Here is a 9,392-nt window from a genome sequence, read left to right on the forward strand (position 1 = left end):
AGGTTGTATGAAAATATGACTGTAAAACAAGTGTGACATTATGAGAATTTGATTTGGACAGACAAAGAGTTTCCAGACAAAAGGCACATTAATTTATAGCAACGTTACTTGGGAACCCTTTTGTCATCTAGTGATTGAAATTAACGGAGACATTAATCTCATAGATAAAGGTAATTAACTAATATGAGAAGCTTATGCAGTTATATTTGTAGATGAGGTTTGCCAAAAAATCATAAACCAAATTATTTCATAAAAAGCCCAATCAAATGCCCACTAAAGCCCATAGGAATCTTTCCTATGATTCAGTGAACTTTCTACCAGTCTTGTAACAAAACATCAAAGCATTCATTGAGAATAAATGCTGTTATCAGAATATTTTTAATTTGAATTTTCATTAGGCAGAAGATTTACACAGTGGGCTGAGTCTGACAATAACAGCTCATCTGTTGACTGGCACAGCAGTTTTTTGAGAAAAGGTTCCAATTGTGCCAGGATAGTCATTGGTACTGTTACCATTGACTCATCAGCACCCACTAGTGTGACACTACTGTCCTTGGCTCTGAGGAATGTGTGATAACAGAGACTTCAATAGCTGCCTGATTAATTTTCTGTACTAAATGCATTGTTCACCCTTACTTTTGTTTGGAGATTTGGCTATTACCACAAGCAATCTGTACTTAAAGAACTCCTGGTTGTCCAGTGTAGATATTTGCATTGGATTGCAATTAGTGAAGCTTTTATACAAAGATGATTGAAAGTTAATATAAAAGTGTAGGGTACTGACACAAAATAAGATATCCTGCAAAAGAAAAATAAAATCCAGTGACACTTTAAAAATAGCACTAAAACCTTGATATTTTGCTTTGTCTGATTTATTAAATTGTCATAGGGACAAAAAGTCATTCAATAAGTCAGTGCAACTGATGTGTGCAGCTAAGCCTGGGAAACTAAACTAAATTAATTAATTAGTCCATAATTAATCCATTGCTTGTTAATTTCTTTCACTACTTATTAACACATTTTCTTTTTATTTTGGTAATAACAAAACCTCTGCTTCCTCATAGGTGAGCAAAAATAAGCCTAAAACTGTAATTACTTACATCTCTATCAATTTTTTCTTTTTTTTCACTCCGTATAAACAAGATATTTCAATTTTGCTTTAGTTTGACCTCAACAGAATTGTTCTTTCAACTCTACAAGTTCTCTGTGTCCTAGGTTTCTTGGACAACCTAATTTGTTTCAGTACACTTCTTACACATATTTTTATATTTTGCAGCTAATAAATCAGACCACCTAGTAAATGTAAATAACCAGTGATCACTGAAAAGCCTTCTCTCCCCACACTGAACATTCCTGAATGCATTTGCTCTGTACTGTAGCTCAAGTATCACCATTTTTCCTGTGCTATTAGGCAACTGAAAAGAGTGCAGATTTGTAGAGCGTTTCCCTCAACTGTGCCATTTTCATATTTGTTTTTCTGATTTTCTCATTACAGGCCAACTTCTATTAGCCTGCACCAATGAAAGCAATATTATTTACTGTCCACAGTCTTGTCTCTCTGCTTATCTAAAATTTATTCTCACCGACAGAGGTCAAAACAAGGCTTTTTACCTCCAAAAAATTTCTGGCACTTCCACAAAAGTTAGGCTGCTTTCCTAAACAGTTTTCCAGGGCAAAAGAGGCCTATCTTAATCCCAGGGTTATTCCAGTTATTCTAAATATCCAAGCAGACATTGTAAAAATCTAAATGGGAACATCCAGACTTTAATTTTATAATGATTTCAAGCATCATCAACACAATTTTGAGAACCAAGAGTAGCTGGTAAGAATAAGAACTTTCTGTTATGGTCAAAATCAATGAAAATCTTCCTGGATTCAGTGTTTCCTATGGAATTTGCAATTTTGTGTATTATACTCCCTCTTTCAGGAGGGAAGCAGCATAAGCTACAGAATTAGCCTAAGTGTGGTGTAAACCTCAAATAACAAGATCTCAAAAGTAGTCGGTATAAAAATACAACATTAATAGGAAAAAATTATTGGTTTGAGGAGAAGGTTAAATGATCCCTATACATATGTCCCTCTCATCCTCTGTCTCCTTATTTTTTTCATTAAGAGACAATACCAAGATGATAAAAATATTTCCAGCAAGCAATGGAAATTACAGTTTATAAATATTTCACACACCCGATGATTATACTTGATTAATTAGTTTTCAGGGAGCAAGTTGAATACCATGAAAACATCAACAAACCTCTCTGAATAAATTCTCAAAGACAGTATCTGTAAGCAGAAATCTCTTTTAGAGCAACAGTAGTACAAATTGCCAAGGCCACCTACCTCTAATACATGGGCTGAAATACCAAGGAATATTTTTGAAGCTTATTTTACATAATAAAAGATCTGTATATGCTCCAAGGGAAAAAACAAGGTACCTATACCAGAGTGAAAACATGAAAAATCAGCTTTTTTGGTGCTGAATTTTAATTTTAATTCTGATATTTTTTAAGTACCATCTGCTACATAATGAGACACATCTCCTGTCTTAAAGCGCTATCTGAAATCTCTTAATACTACTCCACATGTATGATAACTATTGGTTAGAAATTAGCGTTTTCCCACACCTGTCAGGATCATTCAATATCTAATGATCATGTAATGTGAAAGTACAGAAATTAATAAAGGTGATGTTAGACTCCAAGCCAAAGGTGTAAGTGGTCATTTTCTCTTGCCTCAAATAGAAAGATGAAATTGTCCATGGAAGTTGTGGATGCCCCATCCCTGGCAGTGTTCAAGGCCAGCTTGGATGGAGCTCTCTCAGCAACCTAGCCTAGTGAAAATTGCCCCTGCCCATGACCGAGGGGTTGGAACCAGGTGGTCATTAACGTTCCTTCCAACACAAACCATAATATAAATCTTTGGAAATAAAAACAATATTGAGTTTACAATATTGGTTCTGCTGTTCGGAAAACAGTTTAAATTAGGCTTAATGTATATGCACATGTTAAATGCACTTCAATTGCTAATCTTTGATTCTTTATAGGAAAGGCTAAGGATTCCACGAGTTTGAAAATAAAATACAATTTCAAGATACTATTTTTATATTCTCATTAATCCAGGAGGAGCAGCATAGAAAGCAGGATCTTCAACTGCACTAGATAAAAGATTCAGCTTCCTAACTGAAAGAAAATAGTAAAAGAGGGCAAAACCCATTTTATCCTACTGCAGAGTAAAAACAACACCCTTTTCTAATTAATGCATGAAATAAGTTTTATAATTTGCTAACACTGGAGTTAATATAGTTGATAGGGAGAGAAAGGAAGATGTAACACTTTGCAGTATGTGCATGCATGTAAAATCCTTATTTTATTTTTAAGAAGGAAAAATTCTGCTGTGGGAGCAAAACACTTGTTAGCTTACATAACAGTTCAAATATGGGGATGAAATTCTTAAGAGATAGTGCTCTGCATCTCTGATAAACCTGGGTACTTGGGAAATACAGTTACTTCTCTTGCAACTGTATTTTATTCTTCCCCAGCTAATTCATGGAAATAAGTAGATAGCTTAAAACTGGAGAAAATTATTTTAAACAGAAATAATGCAAAAAAATTGCCAAAATACATGGGTAGTTTCTGTCCTAATTCTTTGCCAAAACAGGCAACATTCAATAATAATAAGCTAGACTTCATTAAACATAATTACTTATTCGTGTTTGAGTATATCCCCTCAGATAACAATACCACTGTGCCTACCAATAAAAATAATCATTGCTCACGTTGCAATGCACTCATCTCAGATGTTCCAGCAAGTTACAACATGATCTTCTACTCTCCAAGGCTGTAATCTGTAGTTATCCCTGCACAACTACTGTCTTCTGCACATCCTGTGTAAATTACGTATTTTGATTTTCTATAACTATTAGAATTCTACTTCCTTACTTGAGGCCTGGTTTTCATTCTTTGTTATCTAAATGGCTTCTGTCTCAGCATGGCTATACTGCCATGGGAATATGTCAAGAACAAGAACAAAAAACAGAAGGAAAGGGGGCCTAAGCAGCAGCAAAAAAAGGGTGGGAGTGCCAGAACTGATAAAATGCAATCAGAGAAAAGCAAGAAAGAGCTGATGGGAAAGGTGTTCAAAATAGCAAAATTTCTAGTCACATATCTGGTTCATTATTCTTTCATTACTAGAGGCTTTATTATTCTCAGGGATCATAGTGTAGGCAGGAGGAAAAGACATCAAACAAAGCCTAAAACATAAGCTGAAGAGTAAGCACTGTAGTGGTTGAAAATAACTCTCTATCTCTTCTCATCAGCCACCGATGCAAAACCCTCCCAGTGGACATAAAAAAATTTCGTAGGAGATTCACCAAATCCCATACTTTCTCTCAATTCATGTAAAAAAAACCACCAAGATTTCAAGGGCAGATGCAAGGAATTTTTCAAATTTACTTATGAAGGGGTTTAATGGATAGAATTCTGCCTTGAAGTATCAAAGTATGTCTCTATTACAATGCATTTTATACACTGTGTAGATATACACAGTAATATTAAAAACTAGATTTACTTTTAACAAGTTAAATAAAATAACTTCGGTCAGTTAATATAATATTAAAAGAAAAAAAAAACCTTTTCTTTTTTTTAAATTTGCTTCTGCTGCATTTTCCTCATTCTGAAATCTTTTTTTCTTGTATTGTGAGAATGTAAACTGGGACATCCTACAATCCTGTAATCCCAGGCTTCTTGGTCTCTCCTTGGATGGAAACCTTTCCATGTCTCCATCTTAGTTCACACTTGAACTCTTCATGTGACAATTTGATCTAAACTAGGTTACCATGCCAACCTTCTCAATACTGACCAGTTCAAGAAACCACAGAAAAAATGCCAAATAATATGGGGCAGCAGCTATAAAATAAGAGCAATGTTTTAAAATGCTACCACCTGGTGGTAACTGAGTAGCAAATCCTTGACACATACTAAAAAAAGATGCTGCCTCAGACTAAATACAAATTAAAAACTTATAAAGGTTGCAAACTGGTGAGTAGGATGGAATGGTTTTGCATATGTTATACCTACAACACCTTGCCGTTACACTCAAGAGAGGAAAGAGAGTTCCAATGCTGTATGATCTAGTGGTAAATGTTTTGCAGTTTTGTGCTCTTCAGTTCACATTCACATCTCTGGATAGGAAATCAAAACTGAAGTCTCCTAAACAAGATGACTACAAAGGGTTTGGTGCTTGATATTGAATAAGTAGGGTATTTGTCCCAGTACAGAGGGGGGAAAAAAGAGACAAAAGAAGAAGAAAAGGCTGTATTTTCTGCAAATGTAATCATACTGACTTCAGCAGAGGTGCTGGCAAAGGAAAACTCCATTCAGAGCTCCCTTTGTTGACTGCATTATATAACATGATATGCATTAATCAGTAGCTAAGGTAATGCAAAGAAGAAAAATGTGTGCTTCTACAAATATAGCTTTTAAAATGTTTACAGTTGCCACTTTAAGGTAATGAAATCCCTATTCTCTGGGCAAGGAAACGAACAACATTGAGTGCTTCCATAAACTCAGCTAGGAAAAAATAGAAAATGTTATTGCAGACACCATGGACCTGGGCCTGAGCTCACACTGAGTCAGTATAAGGTTGACTCTGTGGCTTCAGCTGAATTATTTCTGATTTGTATTGGACTGAGATCAAAACAAAGTCTTCCTCCAAGTCTAATTAATTGCATTTTCATTTTTATTTGCACCTGAATTAACAGTGGACAGTTGATGCATATGCATGAATATTTCCCTGCTGACTGGGATGATAGAAGCATATGTGCACTTCACACAGTGCTGTGTGTCAGGGTACCTGGAGAATATGGTTTTAGTTGGTACAGACTGATCATAAGGGAGGATACCCATAGGTATGAGAAAAATGCCTGATAATTTGCATAAGCAGCTGGCAGTAGACTCAGAGGGCCAAAAGCTCTCACCACAACTTCAGATCACCATCACATCTGCTTCTGGATGGCTTCTGTACACACATATCTTTCACTACTGAATTTACAGTTTCTTTCTCTCACTTTCAGTTTATTGTTATGCTTAAAGATGAATGTTCCAGCTCTTCACCTTTCCTCAGAAACAGCGAGCTCTTCTCTATATGCAAAAGCTTCTTTATTTTTAAGGACATAGTGTTTTGTTTTATATGCCCTAGTACATTCAGTTTTCTAATTCAGAATTGCTGTGGTTTTTGACAGGCACATAATAGCCAGAAATTCATGGTAAAGTTAAAAAAGAGAATAACATTTGCTGCAGTACAATACTTCATGTAAAAAGCTATACAGTTACAAATTTCCTATATTATTTCCTATACTTATGATAGCATATAACTGTGATATCTATTTGCACTTACATTTTATGATGATCATTACAGAAATTGACTACTGTGAAGTAGAATAGCTTGTTGAAATAAATAAGAAAACCCTTATTTAAAAATAAGAAGACTCTTGCCTTTTTTCCCCAGAATAAGGACAGGATTTTAGACTCTCTTTTATGTCTGTCTAATTTGTTCCGGTCTATGTCACTTCAAATGAAACTAGAATGGTAGTATCATACACAAAAGCAATAAATCCCTTCAATTATTTAAGCCATGATCAGGCTGAGTATTTGGTTGGGGCTGAAATGGAAGGTGATTTGCACATCATTACAAGTAGCTGCTACTAAAAGCATGTTAGTAACCAAAAACATTTTTCAGATTTTGTTGGGTAGGGGACTTTGCTCATATTTCTGAGGAATGGTCAAGAAATGAGAATTAGTTTTTTTGACAATGCAGTTTTGTCTGGACCCCTAGTTGTTACTGATGTTTATTTATACTGGCAACACAATAGGGCATTTCTTCAGAACACTCATTTATCTGCAAAAAAGCACACAATCCTAAATATACTTAATATTGTCAGCTTGCACCTTCTGTAACCCTGGGTATTGACCCAGCTTTCTCTCAGGTGACAGTCTGGTAGTGCCTTAAGAGCCTTGCTGAGTAACTAAGATAGTGATGGATTGGAAAAACAAAACCATTTCAGTCACCCCCTACACACACACACACACATTTCAACCATTAAAGTTAGATTAGGTATTTTCAGTTTGAAGTCTGGCTGGTAAAAGGTCTGATTGCCCAGCATTTTGTCAATGCCCATAAAGCAGAAGGAAGTGTGCATCAGGGGAGAGGAATGAAATTACTGATGGAGGCTGCTGGTTCAGTCAGAAATCAGGAACTACTAGATAAGTGTAGTGTGATTAAAATCAAGATAACATAGCTGGCACTAATAAACAAGATCCTCAAGAGGGACAATCTAAAGCAGTGTAAAGAGCAAGAGAGATAAAAAAAGATGAAGGAGAAAAGAATGCCACAACTTCAGAAAAAAAAAAGTCAGGATTTTACATTTATTTAGAATTCCATGAACAAGTGAAATTACTTCACAAACAGTGATATACACATAGTTCTAGATAAATCTGTGACAGCCATGTGATGTGGAAAAAAAAGAATTTGCAAACAACACAGTTTTCTCAAACAGGAAAGGGCTTAAGCAGAAATTAGGTCAAAGCACCAAACAAGAGTGGTTGGGAGAATCAAGGACATGCTAAAGCAGATGAAAACCAGAAAGAATATTTGGGCTGCAAAGGGAAAATCTGGACCTAAAAGAGGCAGACACCAAATACAACTTAAATCCTTAATAAAAGGAAAGCCAGAAATCAGCCAAGGGTACATCTAGACCATTATAAAAATAGAGTATAATACAAAATGTAGTAAAAAGCTCTTTAGAAGAGTGCTTCTAGAGGATGAAGGCAGCTATTCCAATAATAGACATATCTGTGTGTAATATTTTCAAATGTTTCAGAGGCAGAAGGGTAGTTGCACCTTAATTGCACAGAATGAGACATCAGAATGCAGAAAAGCTATATAGGAAATTCTATTAAAAAATTGAAAAGAGGGACTGAAGTGTTAACTACATAGTTACAACAGTAGAGAACTTGGCTTCACATGCAAGCTGAAAAGAGTTGGTAGAGAAAACTACTTATTGAGGACTCAGACTTAAGCACCAGATAGACTTTTCGTACCTAATTTTTCAAGGAACTAAATGTCGAATGTGGTATCTAAACCAGTCCTTAGCCTCCAAGACATATTGTTTTATAGAGTGATTGTGTAACTATCTTTTTAAACAGTGTTTTTCAGCAAATAATATATTTGTCTTGATTTGTCAGCCTATTGCTTTGAACCAGATCTAGTTCTAGATCTAGAACCAGATCTAGAAAGAAAGCAGGTCATAAGTGAGACAAAAATTTAGAATACTGACCTATTCTTCAAAGAAATTAACCCCAGGAATTTCTATAAAATAAAACAAAGGTCCTGGAGGTGAAAATTCTATGGCCAGATGCACAAAGAGTGAGGTCCTATTATATTGCAGTCTATGACTCTCAGCAGTTGTAAAAAACAATCAAGCAAGTAGCCTGAAATTGTAAGCAACATGGTCAGTCTGATCCTTGGTATAACTCCATTTATTTGGAGGAACCTGTATCCCAGACAACTGTTGTGTTGAGTCTAATTCAAACCTGATGTAAGCAGCTTCAACTCCCTTGATATCAGTGCAATATGACCAGCATAACACAGGAAGCCTGGATTTGCCATGTGTCCCTTGTACTGAATTGATGTTGCAGAACTCCAGTTTGTCAGCCCTTTTGGTATCTCCAGTCTCAAGAGAGCTGCCCCCTTCTAGTACTGCATTGATTCATTGCTTAGCTGACCTTTACAAATGGGCCAGAATAGAATGAAGTTTAGCTATATAATGTCTTTCATTCAGAAGATGTCTCCAATCACTGATAAACCATTAATGTATGAAGATAATTTGAAGGCAAATATAAAAGCAGTTGTAAATTAAGGAGCAGTACCTATAGTACTTTCCGTACAAGACTGTTACAAATGAAAAAAAAAAAAACAAATCATTGGTTTTATTTTTCTCCTTCCAATTTAAATTAATTTGGGGGTTAAGAATACACGAAACTGTAGCATAAACATACATTTAACTCATTTCACTAGTTCTTTTGGTTTTAAAATTATTTTGTTTCTTACAGATTAAAAGTATGTACTTTAATTGTTTTTCAGAAGCAGTTGAAGCTATGCAGTTATTTTTGAGACATGTGAGACTGTGCCTTGTAGGTTTTGAGTATTTGTCTCCCCAAACCTGCCTATTGCCCATAATAAACCATTTTTTTCAGGTCCATTAATTCCTTTCTATTTCCTGATATTTCTTTATTATCAGGGAGGTAAAGAATCATCATCATGCACTTCATCTGAAAGATTGAAAGTGCTTTAAACAATACAGAAGCAATAGAGCAATATGCTGAAACATTAAAAATGGT

This window comes from Passer domesticus, chromosome 3 (genome assembly GCF_036417665.1).
Source record: "Passer domesticus isolate bPasDom1 chromosome 3, bPasDom1.hap1, whole genome shotgun sequence".
Lineage (NCBI taxonomy): Eukaryota > Metazoa > Chordata > Aves > Passeriformes > Passeridae > Passer > Passer domesticus.